The 21,337-nt window shown below is 39.2% G+C and overlaps 1 pseudogene; it reads left to right on the top strand.

Annotated features, from left to right (window-relative positions):
* Positions 1–373: 373 nt before the first annotated feature.
* Positions 374–20,262, top strand: LOC133547704 (phospholipase B-like 1; annotated as a pseudogene).
* Positions 20,263–21,337: the final 1,075 nt, after the last annotated feature.

Genomic DNA, 21,337 nt, shown 5'->3' with positions numbered 1-21,337 from the left:
GCATAAATGAGGGGGCATCTCGCTAAACTGTGGATATTGTTCAACACTTTGGCTGCATCAGGACACACTTGGCGTGAGTATGGTCTTTAGTGGTTCAGACTATGAATTATTTTTTATTAGAAAAGAGAACTTGATTTTATCATGGTTTTAGACTGAGTGCGTGCATACATTTTGTTAACATTAGCTCACATATCACAGGCTGCATATATACGTGATTTATTCCCTTTGGGGCATCAATTGGAGGCATATTGTCAAACAAAGAAAAATTTAAAAATGTGCCTTAACAATTGCATTGCTGTGTTCCCGCTATGACATAAGTTACATAATGTGTGTCATCTAACCTCAACTGTGTGACCCTGACTATCCTCTTATAATGATAGGCCTTCATGAGGCCACTGTGTACTGGGATGCTGCCCAGAAAAGGGTGAGCCTAAAGGAGGATGCGATGGACACAGAGGGGGGTGCCTATGGCTACTTCAATGATACTCTGCACTTAACCGGATGGGGCATCTTGGAAATTTGTGCCGGTTTTGGAAATGTCCAACAGGAAGACGAGACAACCTTCTTCCTGGCTGGGTACCTGGAAGGCTACTTTAGTGCCAAGTGAGTATACGGTAGGCGTTTTACGTATCCCTACACTTAGTGAATGTTAAGAATGAAGCAATAAAACTATAATGTACTCATTTATTCTTTAAATGTTGGGATACTAACAATTAACCGCGTAAGGGAGGAGTGTTCAAAGTGCGGTTCTCATTTTCTATTAGCCTGCAGAGCAGTATACTAAAACATTTGTGATAAAAAAAACAAAAAACTAAATATTACACTAATAATATAATCATGTTTTGTTCTGTCAGCATAGTATATTTTAGCATCCTTATGGACAAACTCTATCAAACTGGCATCCTTCAAGTCTTCCCTATAGGGTAGCTGCACTTAAAAAAAAAATGTGTCTGTTGTTCACAATCATTAGGAAAGACATGACAACATATGGATTTTTTTTTTATGCACTGTAATTTCTAAATTTTAATGATCCGTTCCCTGTACGATCAGTGTCAGAGCTTGGTCCGTATTGCCAGCAGTAAGTCGGACACGTTTCCAGTGAGGGTTGGACTCCGCCAAGGCTGCTGCCCTTTGTCACCGACTCTGTTCATAACTTTTATGGACAGAGTTTCTAGGCGCAGTCAGGGCGTTGAGGGGATCCGGTTTGGTTGCTGCAGGATTAGGTCTCTGCTTTTTGCAGATGTGGTCCTGATGGTTTCATCTGGCCAGGATCTCCAGCTCTCACTGGATCTGTTCGCAGCCAAGTGTGAAGCGACTGGGATGATAATCAGCACCTCCAAGTCCGAGTCCATGGTTCTCGCCCGGAAAATGGTGGAGTGCCATCTCCGGGTTGTGGAGGAGACCCTGCCCAAAGTGGAGGAGTTCAAGTACCTAGTAGTCTTGTTCACGAGTGCGGGAAAAGTGGATAGTGAGATCGACAGGCGGATCGGTGCGGCGTCTTCAGTAATGCGGACGCTGTATTGATCCATTGTGGTGAAGAACGAGCTGAGCCGAAAGGCAAAGCTCTCAATTTACCGGTCGATCTACGTTCCCATCCTCACCTCTCCCGTCCAAAGACAAAACCTAGTAACTCACTTCTAGCTGATTTTGAGAAAACAAAGGAAAACCAATCATTCTTGATCCTGTCTTACAAAGATCTACAAAGTCATCAAACGTATAGATGTTTTCTTGAGCTTTCATTTTCTTGCCGATTGAGCCATGGATTGAATCTGCTCCCATGAACGTGTGCCCTTTCTCCAGATATTTTATCACAATCTCGGGTGGGCCCCATTCTGCGTTTGCACATTGGGCAAGAGCCGTGTACAGCGTCCAGTTTTTATTTTGACCTCCACAGTTATCTGCCCAAAAGAGTATGCAAGGGGAAGAATCAAGAACAATACATTTAATGAAGGTGCTTGCAACGTCCTGGGCCAATCTTCCAAATATCCCCTCGTGCCATAATATCACATAATCAGGTTGACCGTCGGCCCCCATTCGTGCAAATGTCTCATTAAAGACAATAAGGCGACTGACAAAGAAGCTTCGATTGGTCCCTTGAGATACTAGGTTTTTCTCTTGTATCTACGCGGTTATGTGGTAGTTGCTAGGTCCTGCCATGCGCGTAACAGCTTACTTACGGAACGAATTACAATATCACATACACTAATGTAAAGCATATCACCTAGGAACTCCAAAATTATTATCAGTTCAGTTTTGATGAAAATTGAGTTACTGGGTTTTGCCTTTGGACGGGAGACCTATGGTCCTGATCTTTGGATTATGACCGAAAGGACAAAATCACAGTTACAAGCGGCCGAAATGTGTTCCCTCCGCCGGGTGGCGGGGCTCTCCCTTAGAGATCAGGTGAGAAGCTCTGCCATCCGGGAGGAGCTCAAAGTAAAGCCGCTGCTCCACCACATCGAGAGGAGCCATATGAGGTGGTTCGGGCATCTGGTCAGGATGCCACCCGATCGCCTTCCTAGGGAGGTGTTTAGGGCACGTCCTACCGTTGGGAAGACTATGTCTCTCGGCTGGCCTGGGAACGCCTCGGGATTCCCCGGGAAGAGCTTGACGAAGTGGCTGGGGAGAGGAAGGTCTGGGCTTCCCTGCTTAGGCTGCGACCCGACCTCGGATAAGCGGAAGAAGATGGATGGATAGATGGCATTTTAACTTGTAGATCAACGTAAATTAAATTCAGACCAATGGGAGGTCCTGTATTTTTCCCCAAACATCCAATAAACAGCCATTCAAAAAGCGCCAACAATACTCCATTTACATTTTGTGGCTGGAATATTAACCAAGTATTAGTGATATTGTTATTATAAGCGCTAACACAGACAAACTATTTATAGCAGCGCTGTGATCACAAGCCTGTGTACAATCTCAACATTAACAACAGGTGCGGTGTTTCCTCGCTTCCTTGCTGCCTGGAAATTTATTGTAGTTCATAAATCTTGCATCTCACCTGAACAGAAGAAGTCTGAGTAAGTATTTTGACAAGTTGGTAAACTTTGACAAGAAATTTAGGACACGGAAATGGTGAGAACGAAACTAAAAGACTCTTGATTCCATCCCTAAACCCTGTTTCTTTGTGAGGACTATGGTCATTCTTCATCTAAATGGGAATATATGAACATGCCTAGTCGGCATCCTAATGACTGCAGACATTGCACAGTAAGTGATGTTTTATTATGTTTGTTGGCTCTCATGAAGTCTGCTGTGAGTAGCAATAATGATGAAGATAAAAAAGCAAACAGGATGCGTTTTTGAGATTATGTGCCGTGTTTGCTTGAAATGACAAAAATACGTAGATATTCAATGTTATTATAAATGTGACCGTTACTACATTATATATGGGTTGAGTTGAGTTTGAGTTTATTTGGAACATGCAAGCATACAACATGATGCATCACAATTTCCAGTTTCTCTTTTCAACATGTTCGAAAAGGAGTAGGAAGAGGCAGAGCTTATTCAATCCTACCCCTTTTCTTTTAGATAACAGTTGCTAAAACTTTTGTTCACTTCCTGTTCTCAACGTCTTCACAATATACTCCATAAGTAATGAAAACAAAAATAAATAAATCATTTTTGAAGTAAGTTTTATTCCATACGATGAGATAAGTAAGATTATTTTGAAAATGAAAGAATGAATGGGTGAATAAATTCAGAATGTTTATCATGGTTCTTCTTTTTTTGTAAACACTTCAAGTTTAAAGAGTTTCTTGAAGTGGATCATATTAGTAAATTGTTTGATTGCTTTGATTGTTTGATTCCATAGTTTAATTCCACATACAGATATACTGAAGGTCTTAAGTGTTGTACGTGCGTACAAATGTTTTAAGTTACATTTTTCTCTAAGATTATATTTCTCATGGGTTATATATACTTATATCATGTATATAAAACCTCAATGGAGGTGTTTGTATATTTTTTTAGGGGCTTCATGAATAGAGCGGCTTACATTGTAAACAGTTTTTTGATTGCATTAATTTAATATTTCTAATGCAACATCCATCCATTTTCTACTGCTTATAAATGGGTTGTACTTGAATAGCGCTTTTCTACCATCAAGGTACTCAAAGCGCTTTGACACTACTTCCACATTCACCCATTCACACACACATTCACACACTGATGGAGGGAGCTGCCATGCAAGGCGCTAAGCAGCACCCATCAGGAGCAAGGGTGAAGTGTCTTGCTCAAGGACACAACGGACGTGACGAGGTTGGTACTAGGTGGGGATTGAACCAGGGACCCTCGGGTTGCGCACGGCCACATTTCCACTGCGCCACGCCGTCCCCTTATCCCTTTGGGGTCGCGGGGGGCGCTGGTGCCTATCTCAGCTACACAAAATACATAAATAAAGTAAAGCTGCAAGCAGCGATGGACGGGACCGAGTACATATGGAAGTGGCTGAGGAGAGGGAAGTCTGGGCTTCCCAGATATAAGTTAGAACAACACACTACTTTGTATTATATTGTAGTTTTTACCTTCCATAACGTGTCTACTGACAGATATAAGTTCAAACTAAACACTACTCTTTATTATAAATGTCATAGTTTTTACCTTCCATAACGTGTCTACTGGCAGATATAAGTTAGAACTATACACTACTTTGTATCATAAATGTTGTAGTTTTTACCCTCCATAACGTGTCTACTGACAGATATAAGTTAGAAATACACACTACTTTGTATTATGTTGTAGTTTTTACCTTCCATAACGTTTCTACTGACAGATATAAGTTGGAACTACTTAGTATTAAAAATGTTGTAGTTTTTATCTTCCATAACGTGTCTACTGACAGATATAAGTTAGAACTATACACTACTTTGTATTATAAATGTTGTAGTTTTTATCTTCCATAACGTGTCTACTGACAGATATAAGTTAGAACTACTTTGTATTATAAATGTTGTAGTTTTTACCTTCTGTAACGTGTTTACTGACGGATATAAGTTAGAACTATACACCACTTTTTATTATAAATGTTGTAATTTTTATCTTCCATAACGTGTCTACTGACAGATATAAGTTAGAACTAGTAGCTACAATTAGCAAACAGATAGACTTACAAACTTGGTGTAATATCTTAACATCGACACACTCTCTCGTCGCAACTCGGCCCTGATGGTCGGCTCCGATAAGTTTACAATTAGTTGTAAAATGTTGGACGGTTGTTTTAACGATATGCAGGCAAACGACAACTTTAAAACACACCGGCTTAGCTACGGCCCCTGGCAGCCATCTTGGTATAGACGATCACAGCCCCTCCCTCACAAATATTGGTGCGTGCGCAGCGGTTCTTTGAAGTCTGATAAGATAAAAGCCCTAGCAGTAATTAAAACTCTTTCGTCAACTTTTAATCACAAGGATCCCATCTCTCTCCTGTGGTAGTTTGAAGCCGAAACTACAAACGCGCTCAGAGGAGATAATGTTTGAAAAAAGGTGACCGGTTTTTACAAAACTTTTGTTTTGAAGGGGGAATTGCAAACTTCCTGTTGATTTTTGCTGGAGGGTGTCAATATATGAAATGTATGTCTAAGTGAGACCTACATAGAGGTTTTTGTTTCATGTCTCTACAACATTCCTACTGGAAGTTACAGGCAGTTTTGTCAGTGTTTTCTCATGAGCGCAAGTTTAAGTTTTGGGGTTAGATTTTTGATTAGATCGCAATTTTCGCAAGTCCTGATGTGTATGTCCAGTTTGGTGAGTTTTGAATTGATTGAGGCATATTAAGGGGGTCAAATTACAGCTCAAAGAGGCAAAGGTGAGTGTTTTTACAATACTTTTGTTTTGAAGTGGGAATTGAAAACTTCCTGTTGATTTTTGCTGAAGGATGTCAGTGTATGAAATCTAGGTCTAAGTGAGACCTACATAGAAGTTTTTGTTTGATGTCGTTACGACATTCCTACTGGAAGTCACAGGCAGTTTTGTCTGTGTTTTGTTCCTAGGGGGCTCTAGGCCGCAATTTTTAGTTTTGGGGTTAGGTTTTTTTTTATTAAATCGCAATGTTCGCCAGTCCTGATGTGTGTGTCAAATTTGGTGAGTTTTGAAGCATGTTAAGGGGGTGAAATTACAGCTTAAAGCTGCGGAATAATAATAAAGAATAAAACGCTAGAAATTCAATAGGGTCCTCTGTCCCAAAGGGACATCCGGTCCCTAATAACATCCATTGGCATGTCTCTTATAATGATTGTGAACATTTTTTTTTTTTAAGTGCAGTTCCCCTTTAAGCGAAAATGTTTGGACATTACTGATCTATAGGGTGAGTTGAGACTAATAACATAAACATCTAATAACATAAACATTTTGCTGATTTCAAACTTAGATATCAAAAAATAAAGGTAATATTTTACAAGAGGACCGGAAATTGACATGATACACTTTTAATTTGAAAGCAGTTACCTCCCCTTCTGACACTTGATTTGAATCATTTTAGTGGTAATGTGAAGTAATCTGTTGTCTTTGTTATGTGCATGATGTAACTTTGTCCTCTACTTGCTGCTACCTCTTGGCCAGGACTCCTTTTGGAAAATAAGTTCTTAATCTTAATTTGATTGTTTTTGAAAACACATTTAATACAAATAATTGCTCTCCTTTCCTTGCAGACAGATGTTTCACCATTATTCCAACGTGTACCCTCAGCTAATAAAGGACAAGAAGGTTCTGAATCCCTTGGAAAGCTTCTTAAGGTACAATCATAATTAGTTCACATTTATACAGTTGTCACTCGCAACATTGTGCTGTATTCTAAGCATATTCAAGCACAAACATGGCTTAATAAACTAAAAAAATATCAATACTTCAGTCATATTGACCACGAGAGGAGCCCAAACCACTCACTGCTCATTATTGTGGCCACTGATTGGCTCAGCCTAAATTGGATTAAAAGAGTGTAAATGTGACAAAAGGGTGTTGTTTAATTTCTAGAGGGCTCCTTTACTGTAATGTCGAAAAACTTGTTGTAAGACAGGTTTTCTTGTGCTCTAGCTATGAAAATTTTGGATTTATAATTAATGGTTCCTTCTTCGCAGGCATGTCCGGATTCAATCAACAGCGACAAACAAAATATTCGTATATAGCAATAACACACAATATTGAACAAAACCTATAGTATTTTCAGAGAAGCAAAAACAATCTATGTTTCTATATTCTATTTTAGAGCAGGGATTCTCAAACTGTGGTACATTTACCACTGGTCAGTATAAAGAAAGTATGGTCAGCTAAACAACAGGCACCATGACTGCTACCAAGGACGTGTGCGGCTGTGCCTGGATGCATGCAATTGCTGTCGTTTTGACGTTAGTTTTTCTGACAAAATAAACCCAAATATTACGTCCTTATGTAGTTCTAAAATAGCCATTAGGTTACAATAAAAGGTGAAAGTACAATTTGGCGGACGTATTGTATTTCACACACTCTTCTGCTGCATTCATGCAGTGTTTAGTGACCAGCCGGCTTTAAACACGCACCCGGCGACGCAAAAGAATTTTAAAAAATTACACAGAACAACCGAAAAAGCAACCTATTAGCCTCATTTTGCCAAAATGTTAAACTTTGGACCAAAAATCATGGGGAAATTATGACTTTTGTGTTAAGTATGTAAACTGTAGTGGCTGCCTTCAGTGTCTTTTTTGTAATAATTGTTTGTGCTATGCCTGTGCTTTTAGACTTAGACAATATCGATTGATTTACTCTCATCTACTCTTACACCAAAAAAATTAAATGATTTAATTCTTACTATGTCAACTCTGTCTATTTGTATTTGTGTTTGAGTTTCTCTTCTACAGTTACCGAATAGCATTGTCCTATTTTTACTGGGATTCTAAGATAGTCTGTTTTTTTTTCAAAACATTCCTTTATTGGTTAATTTCCTTTGTTATTATTTGCATAAACTTCTGCGTGTTCTCTCCTGAACAAAACACGGACATTGTTTTGTGTGTTTACCTTGCACAAGGCACTGTAGTGTGTGTTGACGGCAAACCTTCACTTCCAATACTTATCTTCTTTCCGGTATGCAGGGAAAGTTTTGTAAAAGCTGTCTACATTTCTGGCGAGTGGAGCAACCCCACGCTGCAGGGCATTTATACATGTCAAAAAACTAACGAGGAAGAGCCGCAAACACATAGTATCAGCTCAAAGCTGGTAGCAGTCATGGCGGCCTGCAGTCACGTGAGTGCCTTTTAGGAGATTGCCTTAAACCGGGTTGGCCATACTTTCTCTATACACAACTCTGCCACTAGTCAGAGTCATGCACATTAATACGGCCGCAAAATTATACCTATTATGCAGGGTTTTTGTAAGATTATGAGCTGGAGTACGTTGAGAACTCTGTATGGACATATTATTTTGGTTTATTTTGTCAGAAAAACTAACGTCGAAATGACAGCAATCGCATGCATTCAGGCACACCCGCACTCGTCCATAATAGCAGTCATGGCGCCTGTTGTTTAGATGCCCATACTCTTTTTATTCACGACTCTGCCACTAGGAGTCTACGCAGGCTCCATTTAGTGGTATGCCAAAGAATAACCCGATAAAAGTATTTTTTTTTTTTGTACTTTTAAACCCAGTGTTACTGTTCAAACTGTTTAAACCCAGTGTTGCTGTTCAAACTGTGTGTAATGTTATAGTGGCCAAAAATATAAAGTATACTTGTGAAATAAAACCTTGTTTTTCATGAATACCGAGGCCGACTATCCTACTGTATTTTAATTTTGGTCATTATGGTGGCCAAGTGTTTTCTGAGGCGGTGCTTCGTGAAAACAGTTTGAAAACCACTGACCCACAGCGCTTTTTGTCACTTAACATAATGTGTAATGTATCTAAAAGCACCTTTTTGAGTGTAGTCACACCAGGCCAGTTGTACCGTGTTACACACCTAAAGTCTTGCATGTCTGGCTTGTGTGATCTGTACACAAGTTCGGCACACTTCCTCTTTTTTTGGCACGGTTGAAATAGATGGGCCAGGGCATGTTGAGTACATACATGCTGAAATAATGCAATCACACATCACAGGTTTGTAAAAATAACAAACACATTTTATCATACAAATTAAATATAAAGACAATCCGTGTTGCGATGAGGTGGTGACTTGTCAAGGGTGTAATCTGCCTTTCGCCCGAGTGCAGTTGGGATAGACTCATGCCCCACCCGCGACCCCGATAGGGACAAGCGGTATAAAATGAATAAATTAACTTAGAATAATCCAAAAGCCAAGGCTGATTGCCCGATTGCATTTGTGTGCCTTGTAATTTCCCCTACTCGCAAGTAATTATATGTAAAAGACTGCCACCAACTTGTAAAAAACGATAATAGTAGACTAACTCGATATACAAATAAAAAAAATCATCAATATCAGGGTAATTGCGGTAATACAGCAGTCGAGAAGTGAGGGGACATGCAATCAAGTTGAAGCCAGAGTGCTCAGGAACGCTCAGTGTCAGGTCAGCGGCGGCTTGGAGAAGGGTGAAGAATCACACCATGGTGAAGTCTGGTCCAAGCAAGGCTCAGTGGGTTGAGCGGCCATCTTGTAACTGTTGGGTTACTGGTTCGGTCCCGGCCTGGCGAGCTCATGTCGAGGTGTCCTTAAGCAAGACACCAAACCCCTAAATGCTCCTCAGGTGACATGGTTAGCGCCTTGCAGTGCAGCTTCCGCCATCTGTATTCCACAATGTCGTTGTTCTTGATGTGCAATGATAATAAAAGCCTTTTCTATTCTATTCAATTCAAAGGGCTTAGTACAGGGGTCACCAACCTTTTTGAAACCAAGAGCTACTTCTTGGGTACTGATTAATGCGATGGGCTACCAGTTTGATGCACTCTTAAATAAATTGCCAGAAATAGCCAATTTGCTCAATTGACCTTTAACTCTATGTTATTATTAATAATTAGTGATATTTATCTTTGTGGAAACACTGATCGTCTTAATGATTTCTCACAATAAATATACATAGAAACATATAAATGTCAATATGCAACACTTTATTTTTATATTCTCTCTAAGTGCACATTTTTCAAATTGAACATTTTTAAATGATCACTTCTAAGACAATATCCCATTTTAACTAGCTAGCCACTAACATTTTTTAAAAAATCATGAATTACTTTGCACCATGTTTGTACAAATAATAACTCATGTAAAATACAAAAGTCAACTCTCACATTTTTAGATAAATCATGTCACACTTTGAACTGGACACCAAATGTGTTATCTGTTTCTTTGTCAGTTAGTGGGAAGCCTGGCATTGCATGCTGTTAATTAGTGTGTTGTACTCTGGTGTGTAACTTGACACTGCAACTCTGAGTGAGTCTTGCAGATGTGCATCAGTGAGGCGTGTTCTGTGTTTGTTCTTGATGAAGTTCATGTCAGAAAAGGCTGATTCACCTTCATGGCTGCTGCACATACACCACTGTACTTTTCTGTGTCAACAAGGCCCCAAAAGTTTGGTGCAGCCTGGTGGGCTTTAAATTTTAAATTGTCAGGAAAGAAGAGGAAGGAATTCAAAAGTTAAAAAGGTATATGTGTTTAAAAATCCTAAAATCATTTTAAGGTTGTATTTTTTCTCTAAAATTGTATTTCTGAAAGTTATAAGAAGCAAAGTAAAACAAAAAAAATGAATTTATTCAAACAAGTGAAGACCAAGTCTTTAAAATATTTTCTTGGATTTTCAAATTCTATTTGAGTTTTGTCTCTCTTAGAATTAAAAATGTCGAGCAAAGCGAGACCAGCTTGCTAGTAAATAAATAACATTTTAAAAAATAGAGGCAGCTCACTGTTAAGTGTTGCTATTTGAGCTATTTTTACAACGGGCCAGCGGGCGACTCATCTGGTCCTTACGGGCTACCTGGTGCCCGCGGGCACTGTGTTGGTGACCCCTGGCCTAGTAATAAGCACACCCTATATGTTCCACAGCGAACAGGATCAATAGGCCAGAGAGCAGGTAAAACTGAGGAAGAACAGTGAACCCTTGTGGAACTACTTGGGACTGATCTTGGCCCAACTGGACGGTCTCATAGCTGGAGCTGCATCGTGGGCCAAAAGCAAACACACAGAGGTGTGTGTAACGCCTGTTGCAAATACACTAACAACGACTGTGTCATCTTACTCATCTCTCGCTCCTCTCACTCCCACCAGCCTCTGTCAGTGTTTATGGTACAGTTTCTGAATAGTGTTGGCGACCTCCTGGACCTCGTCCCTGCTCTAACACCTCGCCTCAACTCTGCCGGGCCCAAGTCTTTCAGTATTCAAGAGATGGGCCACTGCACGGCTCTCATAAAGGTTAGCTCTGGCTCTTTTGGCTCAAGCTGCCAGTGAGCGCTGAGGAATCCCAAATATAAATTAATTTTGTTTTGGTCCTTCTGCACTCTTGACAGCGCAAAATATATTTACGTGCTTGTGGATTGTTTCTGAGTTAATAGTTATGTTAAGGGGACCTATGATGAATATTGTCTTTTATGAGTTATGAACGTTGTTAAACTGTTGCATACTTGTGTGAAACAATACCATAGTGTCAAATAATAAGGTTCATACATTTAAAATGTATGAACATAGGCATCTATGTAATACATGGATGCCTATGTGTGCGGGGTTTGGCTGTCTGGCTACGCCGTGGTGTCACAGTGAGATGGATGTACTTATTTGGACATTGAGTCAAGCTCTCGGCAAGAGGGGTGGACCTCATCCCCTGCGGCTATGAGAAAACATAAAAAAGGCAGGGTGATGTATTATTTTTATTTAAATTCAACTTTCATCTTGGGATATGCATAATAAAACAGACGTGGGACTTGAAGTGACATAAAAGCTGTTAAGGATGAGGGACTGACAGTACATGTTTTTGAACATCACAACCTGCAAATTCTGTTATCATCAGGTTTGCAAGGTAGTAGTAATCGTGAATTTTACTGCCAATGCTCTTGAACTGACCCACAAAACTAGAACGAGATCTCCAATAGGGAAAACTAAACACATCCAAGCCATCCTCTCTTTGTTGTGTCCAAGGTGACGCCTGGTTTTGAGAACCTGCTGCTGGGTCACTCCAGCTGGTACAATTATGCATCCACCATGCACATCTACAAACATTGGAACCTCAGGGTGTCCAACATGCACGTAGCCACGGGAAAGATGTCGTTCAGCAGCTACCCTGGTACGTACACACATTTTCCTAATCATACATAGTGCCATAGTGCAATAAAGTAAAACAACCCATACCTATGGGTTATGGAATGTATGTATATATCTCACAAAAATGTATCTTACTTAAACTTACGTATTTAAAGGGGAACAGTCTATTGTTCACAATCATTATGAAAGAAATGACGATGGATGTTACTCATGTATTTTTATTTCAAAATAATAAATAAATGCGATCAAAAGTCCTCTTAAAAAACCTTATGAGAGCTGCGCAATCCCACCTCCAAAGCCCTTGAAAAACATATTTTATAATGATCGTGACTGATAGCCAGAATTCCCCAAAAAGTACAGTTCCCTTATGAGGTTCAGATATATATATATATATATATATTTATATATATGTATATATATATATATGTATATATATGTATATATATATATGTATATATATATATATATATATGTATATATATATATATATATATATATATATATATATATATATATATATATATATATATATATATACATATATATATATATATATATATATTATATATATATAAGCGGTAGAAAATGGATGGATGGATATATATATGGATATATATATATATATATATATATATATATATATATATATATTCCCATTTCGATGAAGATTGACTCCTAATCCTCACAAAGAAACAGGGTGGGGCCATGGGAGGGACCAAGCGTCTTTTCGTGTCATTCCGGCCATTTTTGGGTCCTAAATGGTTGTCAAAGTGTACCAACTTGTCGTAATACCTACTCAGACTTCCTTTGTGCAGGTGAGATGCATGATTTATGATCTAGAATAAACTTACAGGGAGAAAAAAAGCGAGGAAGCAGCAGACCACGCAATGATGTAGACATAGGGACACGCGGTAGTGATTACAGCACCGCAATAAATAGTTTGTCTGCAAAAGAGCTCATAATAAACAATCACTTGATCAGTGTTCAAGTCATGGAGTATTTATTGTTGACAGTTTTTGGATGATTGTTTATTGGATTTTATGGGAAAAATAGTGGAGCTCCCATTGGCTTCCCTGTAAGCCAACTTTTATTTAAGGTTATTTAATATTAAGAATGCATTAAACAAAAATCTATCCGTCGTCATGTCTTTCATAATGAATTTGATCGACAGGCAATATTCCAAAAACAGTGCAGTTCCCCTGTATACACACAATGAAATATATTCAACATGGGATTTTTTTATAGCAAATTAAAAAAGACACGGAATGATAAGAATGAAAACACCATACTGAAATGTAGAGTAAAAATAAATGTTAAGTTGCAGCAGTTTTATTCATTTAAATAATGTGTTTTGAATGTAAAAGTAGAATATCACTGAATAATCTAACTGCAAAGATTTGCCAAAAAATCCTCTTATAGGCTTGTGTTTCCTTTAGAACACAACTGATATTCAATGTGCTATTTTTAGAGCGTACAGGCTGTGACTTCACTGTGTTACAATGAAGATAGTTGTTACTCTCTGACAATGTAGAATAGTGAAAATGCTTGGCAGGCATTAAGGCTATCCTATTATATAAAGCACAAAACCACATTTGGTTACTTAAACTTAAGTTGAACCGCAGGATTCCTCATAGCAAGGGAATGACAGGAATGAAAACACCCTTCTGTCATATACAGAAAAAAATAACAGCCAAAGTACCAGTAGAGGGGAAAAACAAGTTGACTCTTTATTGAAGCTATTATCATCCATCCATCCATCCATTTTCTACCACTTATTCCTTTCGGTGTCGCTGGGGGTGTTGGAGTCTATCTCAGCTACAATCGGGCGGAAGGCGTTTACACTCTTGACAAGTCGCCACCTCATTGCAGGACCAACACAGATAGACAGACAACATTCACACTCACATTCACACACTAGGGCCAATTTAGTGTTGCCAATCAACCTATCCCCAGGTGCATGTTTTTGGAGGTGGGAGGAAGCCGGAGTACCCTGAGGGAACCCACGCAGTTACGGGGAGAACATGCAAACTCCATACAGATTATTATATACAGCTGAATGTATGACACCTGAAGACTTCCAAAGTGTGTTAATAGATATTGTAAAAATAATACAAATCTCACAAATATTCCTGAGGTATTTTGAGAGATAATGAGAAGCCAGTCACGTGATTGCGTGACGTAGAGGTAGGAACCGCAGATCCCTTCATCACGAACAACAATGCAAATCATTTAAACTTTGTGAGCCTGGGAGGAGCTGGAGGAAATGGCTGGGGAGAGGGAAGTCTGGGCTTCCCTGCTTAGGCTGCTGCCCTCGCGACCCGACCTTGGACAAGCGGAAGAAGATGTATGGATTGATGGAGAGCCAACAACAATTATTTTGGGCCCACTTAAGATCCGGAACCTTACATTGTTGATCCTAAATATAAGTTTTAGAAGCTCTGCTAAATGTATCCAGCTTTAGTAAAACACCTAGCATCACGTAGCAGTGTTGCTAAGTGCTAAACAGGATATACAAACTACAAACATAATAAAACGATAGCTAACTGTAAAATGTCTGCGATTACTTGGATGACGACTGATAGGATGTTCATATCTTTCTGTTTAGATGAAAAATTAATCGTGATGTGCATAAAGGGTTAACAAGGAAAGGTCTCCCTGCAGACACTGTCTTCGGTTGTGTGTGTTTGTCTCCATCTCTGTATATAAATTGAATTTTACAGATAAACAACTTCTAGATTCATGGCTCAATCTTCCTAACATCCAGATAAGAGGCATGATTTATAATCTATAATAATTAGCCGAGACGTGATGATGCGGGAGCAACAGGACATCGCTGCCGGCTCACAGCCGAAACGTGATGATGCGGGAGCAACAGGACATCGCTGCCGGCTCACAGCAAAGGCAGCAAAGGCAGCAAAGGCTGCAAAGGCATCAAAGGCAGCAAAGGCAGCAAAGGCAGCAAAGGGCTAATTAGCTGTCTGTTTCAATGCGCCGCTAAAAATATTTTGTCTGCATTAGCGCTTATAATAACAACATCTGTAATATTTGGTTAATATTCAGGTCATGATATATATAAAGAGTATTGTTGGCAGGGTTTGCATGGTTTTTTAGAGGGTTTTGTGGGCGAAATAGAGAGCTTCCATTGATTACATTGTTAGCTGACGTTTTATTTGTTTATTTATTTAAGACTTTGAATGCATAGAAAAACAAACATATGTGAGATTGTGAATGATAAACAGAACGTCTCTGTCTAATTTTTGCATATCGACATTTCCAGTAAGACTGATCAGATAACATGGTCAGAGCGCAAAAATGTTCCCATCGTGATGTCAATCTACGTAAATAGCCAAAGGTATTTGGATCGGAATATTCAAAATGGCTAACTAAATTTGTGGCATATAGCGATGTTTAAAGTGTTTTTTTAAATACCTTGCGAATTGTAAATACGATTGGATATGGTTTAATGGATACAATGAAACACAACTAAGCATATAAAGTCAACTTGTTTTTCCATTCTACTGGTGCTATAAGTTACAGAAGCCTTATTAATTTGAATAATTAGTTTTGAAAGTAAAAGCACTGTCATTATTAGTGTCACAAACCCCAATATTTGTACACAAATGCAATTTTATTATCATATGTTGTATGGGAATTTTTTTTTAAATGTTTTACTTGAATGCACATAATTCATATGGTTAAAAAATTGGAAACCGTTTTATCTGAAGTCCAGTTAGGGTTTATTTTGAAGTGAAATGTTCAAGGAAAGAACACTAGTTTGAGTCTCCTCACTAATTTTTGCACTGATGTATGCATTTTCTTATCACTGACCTTATGGCAGTTAAAGTAAAAGAGCATGTACGGTCAAAATAAATTGCATGATTAATGCAATATTTTTTTGTGAATAATCCTATGAGTTAATTTTGACAGCCCGATTTCCAACATATTCTTCACCTATTTTAAAATTATATTTCAACAAAAAGTATCCCTCTCAGCACATTTGCTAACACCAAATGTTCCTCATCGTCCTGCAGGCTTCCTTACGTCTCTGGACGACTTCTACCTCCTTGGTAGCCGCCTACTGGTTACTCAGACTTCCATCTGTGTTTTCAACGCCTCCTTGTTCTCTCAGCTCAGCCCTCACAGCCTGCTGGCCTGGCAGAGAGTCCGCCTGGCCAACAGCTTGGCGCGCAGCGGTGAAGAGTGGGCGCAGATCTTCTCAAAATACAACTCAGGTCACAGTAGCTGCAGGTTGTGGGACTCAAACTTGCAGGAAACAAGACAATGTTTATATTCCTGTGTTGCAGGTACATATAACAGCCAGTACATGGTGGTGGACCTGAGTAAGATCTCACTCGGTCACAGCATCAGAACTGGAGCTCTGACTGTTGTGGAGCAGATTCCAGGGAAGGTGATGCACTCTGACCAGACCCAAACTTTGCGAGGAGGTAACAAGGGTTTTTAATAGTTAACCAGAGTGGTCGTCTATCTACTATAGATAACCTTTTCCCCATGGTGCTTTGCTTTAAAGGGTACTGGCCGTCCTACAACATTCCATTTCATGTTGAAATCTATAACCTGAGTGGATACGGCGTGATGTGGACAAAACATGGTGAAGATTTCTCTTATGACCTTTGCGCCAGAGCTAAAATCCTGCGCAGGGACCAGGCCAAGGTGTTTGATCTCAGGTCCCTCAAGTACATCATGAGATACAACAGTAAGTGCAACTGGATGGAGCTAAACTGAAGTGCTGGTAAAGAAGCATGACTCCGACACAGTTGTACCTCAACTTGCATGCTTAATTGGTTCTGTGACGAAGCTCTTAACTCAGAACACTTGTATCTCAAATCAACGTCTCCCATTGAAATTAATTGAAATCAATTTAATTTGTGCCTGCCCTGTGACCAGCTGACAGGGAGGCTTGCAACGTGACCCCAAGATGCGGAGAAAGCCGCTTGTGTGCAAGTAAAAAGGAGGTTTATTAGCACAAAACCTAGTGCAGCTAGAGAGTGAACCGAAAGGAAACTCCTCCATGGCATAGTCACTAAACAACTAAAGATGAGCCATGAGGAACATGGCTTTTAAGGTATCATGATTGGTAACCAGGGACAGGTGTGTCCATATTGCCAATGAGGTAAGGGAAGCAGCGGCCCAGCCAGAAAAAAAAAAGGGTTAGGAAATGAAACCATATAAAGCAACCTGATTGACAACCAAGGGCAGGTGATGGACGCACCACTCTGACCAGAGAAGAAATGTCAGGAAATGAAAACACGCAGTAAGTGTAAACGAGAAAACAATGTTGGAAGAGAAATAACACCGAGCAAAGGAAAAAAACATAAGACGCCATGATCTATCAGCAGGTCATGTCTCCTGTTGGTTTTTGCTATATAGAGCTCCTCGGTTTTGTATTTAGTTCTGTTCCTAGCACTTATTTCCTTCTTTGTTTGCATTTCGTTGCTAGGAGCGTTGGGTTTACAAACATCTCTAGTAATGATTAGTTTCTCCACCTGTTGTAAGGCTAATCATTCCCCTTATTCATACCTGTCTTGCATTGCAGTAAGTGCTGGGCCAACGTTCGCTGTTGGCGCCTTCTACGTTTTCATGCCTGTTTTTATTGTATACCAAGAGCTACTTTTTTGCATTTGGGCTTCACATGTTTTTTCCCCACCATGCTGTTTTGTGTTTTGCCAGTGTTTGGAATAAAATAGCTTCTTACCTGCACGCTGCTTCTGCTATCGTCCGCCGTCGTCTTGCATCTTGATAACATAACTATCGCTACGGTGCGGCCCGAGAACTCTTCAAGAGGATCATGACATGTTCCTCGGAAAAACAGCATAATTTTAACATGTAACATGGCTTTAAAAAAAAACCCCAAAAAACATTTAGATACATAATATTGTGTAAAAACAATACAACACAATGTACAACTAAAAGTCAAAGTTAAAGTACCATTGATCATCACACACACACACCTCTGCATTTGACCCTTGTTCCACCCCCTGGGAGGTGAGGGGAGTAGTAAGCAGCAGCGGTGGCTGCGCACGGGAAACATATTGGTGAATTAACCCCAATTCCAACCCTTGATGCTGAGTGCCAAGCAGAGAGGTAATGGGTCCCATTTTTATAGTCTTTAGTATGACTTGGGCGGGGTTTAAACTCACGACCTACAGATCTCAGGGCGGATACTCTAACCACAAGCCCACTAAGCAGCTAATATCTACAATATTTTCATAAAGTAGTGTACTAATAATGTACAGTAGTTACTTTGGAGAAAGGACTTCTACGATATGTCCTCCCAGCTTCTTCTCCGTCAAACACACCATCAGCAGTGCTTCTATATATTCATGGATAAATGGCAGCCATTATTATAAAGCATTACAATTAGCTGAGCAACAGCTCTAATCTCAAAATACTCTTAAATTAGGGCAGTCTTAAACTAAGGTACCACTGTATACACTTTTTGATTCTTCTGTTTAGTATGACATTGTAGCTGCGGGAGTATTGTTGGTTCTAAACTGCAATTCAGCGGTTGGGCTTTATGGGGCAGTGGTGTTTGCCTGCTATAGGCCAGTCTAAAACTGAAGAAGAGTTGTCGAGTCGTCTTGGTGTGGAGTTTGTCTTGTTGTAAGGTATTGTGGCTTCCAAGGTTAAACGGCAGATTTTGTTGTAATTTTGCATTGTTATTTTGCAGACATTTCAATTTTCTATACTTTGCCCTTAAAGTTTCAGTGTACAGTATGTTTTGACAACAATGGCAATAAAGCTTTCGCACATGTGTAAATATTTCTTCCATTTACTAACAATTTAAAATAAATTCACACAAGGGTGTAACATCCAGGTTGATACTGTCATGCTTTTGTTTTGAAACCTATTTTGCACTGGACAGAGAATCACTGTGTGCATGTTTCAATGCTGTGTAACAGTTGTTTCACGCTTATTATTGATAACAAAGAAGGCAATATTACAACACATGTCGACATGAATGTAACAAAAAATTTAATTTTCATTTTAAGAAAAACAGTCCACCATGTATGTCAACATCGACTTCAATAGGCTTGTTTAGTAATAATAATAATAATAATAATAATAAAAAACAGTGGACCAGGACTTAATGAGTGTTCCGACATATTTTTACACTTTTACACAACCCATTATTATACACTTGTGTGACAATTAAGAAACTTGAAAAGTGATATGAATGTTCTAGTAATAGAAAAGCGCGATATAAATCTAATCCATTATTATTATTATTATTATTATTATTATTATTATTATTGTTATTATTATTATTACTATTATTATAAAAATAATTTTGATACAGGAGAGGTTTTACTGTATGTCAGTTATGTGTCTTATTCTGGATCTGTTTCAGACTATAGGAGAGATCCTTATGCCAAGGGCCATCCATGTAAAACCATCTGTTGCCGTAACGACCTGCGACCAAGGAGACCACGGCCAGGTGGTTGCTACGACACTAAGGTCAGAAGTCAAAGGCTCGTCTTCTTTGCATCGATTCTTATCGTTCAACTCAAAATGTTTACTGTGGAGTAATCAGGTGATCGTTTTTTGTCCTGTTCGTTGCATGCCGCTTACGCACCACCTCACTCCTGTCACATGACACAGGTGACTGACTACCAGATGGCTCTTCAGCTGGCAGCAGAGGCAATAAACGGCCCCACAATCCAGGGGGGGTTACGACCATTCACATGGCTCTCCTTCAACCTCACGGCTCACGACGGCCTTCCTTTCAAGTACAATTTTACTTTTATCACCGTGAGACCCGCTCTGCACAAGCCCTAAATGTACCAGCTCCCTAATCCATGGCATATATTGTGTTAACGGTTTAGTTTGTGTGCTAGCATTTAAACATTGGTTGCAGATTGGGCAGCTACTTGGATGTCATGTAAAGCATTATTCCCTAGAGGAGGGATGCAGTTGACCTTTTCCTCCAGCATCACCATCAAATGTTAATGTTTAACTGTCAGTAAACTGGTGAAGAGCCTGTTAACGTGTAACATTGAATGTTCAGTCCGATATACAGTCTATGAAGCATGAAGATATCTTCTTTATTATTATACTGTACATCTGAGTAGAATAGAATACCCTAATCTATACATGTACAACCAGACTGAATGCAACCCTTCTCATTTTAGTGTGTTGTAAAAGACTAATAAAATTAAAGCTACAGCAAAAAAAAGGGTATTTGACATGTGTTTAATGGTATTTCTGGACTGAATGTGTCAAAAATGATTAAAACAATAAAATATTAACAGGTTAGTCAAAAAACGTTTTCATTAATAATCTTATTTATTCATTTTAGCACAACAAAATTGTGTGTCAATGTATTTTTTGTCAGTTATTTATGATTCCTCTTTATGCAGCATTTTTTATTAGTACTTATTTTTTTTCTAATCAGCCTGACCTAAGCCTAAGGCTTATGTGTTAAATAAATAATAATCATCAATCCCTCGCTACATCACGCGTCAAATATCGCGGCTTCACAAAATCTCCGATTGCTCTGTGTTTTTTTTAAAAAGGTTGTTTTAGTTCTAAAGAATGTTGTCCTAAAGTAAGCATGTTCAAGCAGAAACATGGCTAAATCAACAAAAAAACTCAATAGTACTGGGTGCTGGAAGCCGGCAGACCCGCTAGCAATCCTGTTCTGTCTCCCTGTAATGTTTGTCTGATCTTGAATGGGATTGTGCTGAAAATTGTAATTTTCCTGAAGGAACTCTCCTGACGGAATAAATAAAGTACTATCTATCTATATATCTATCTACTGTACTACTGGCCAGGAGAGGAGACCAAACCATTCAGAGCACACTGTTCAACATCATGGCCAATGATTGGCTAAACCTCAGGTACTATATTGGATTGTAAAAAATGTTAAGGTGGCCAAACGGTATTATTCCATGTCTAGAGGGCTCTCAACATTTTGAAAAACATATTTTGAAGGTATTCGGCTCCCCATAACCAGGGAGCTGTTTATGGGGAACGTCCAGTCCTTGTGAAATAAACTTAACGAGCTTCAAAGAAACGCTTGCTTCCTCCAGGACTACAAAGACAGCTGTGTTGTGGAATTTACTGAGACACGGCTTACCGTGGACGACTCGGACAACGACGTGACCATTGATGGATTTGGCATCCCTTTTCGCTTGGATCGATTCGTGACAC

Source organism: Nerophis ophidion, unplaced genomic scaffold (genome assembly GCF_033978795.1).
Source record: "Nerophis ophidion isolate RoL-2023_Sa unplaced genomic scaffold, RoL_Noph_v1.0 HiC_scaffold_160, whole genome shotgun sequence".
NCBI lineage: Eukaryota > Metazoa > Chordata > Actinopteri > Syngnathiformes > Syngnathidae > Nerophis > Nerophis ophidion.
The sequence above is the reverse complement of the archived record's forward strand: the minus strand, read 5'-3'. Positions and strand labels throughout refer to the sequence as shown.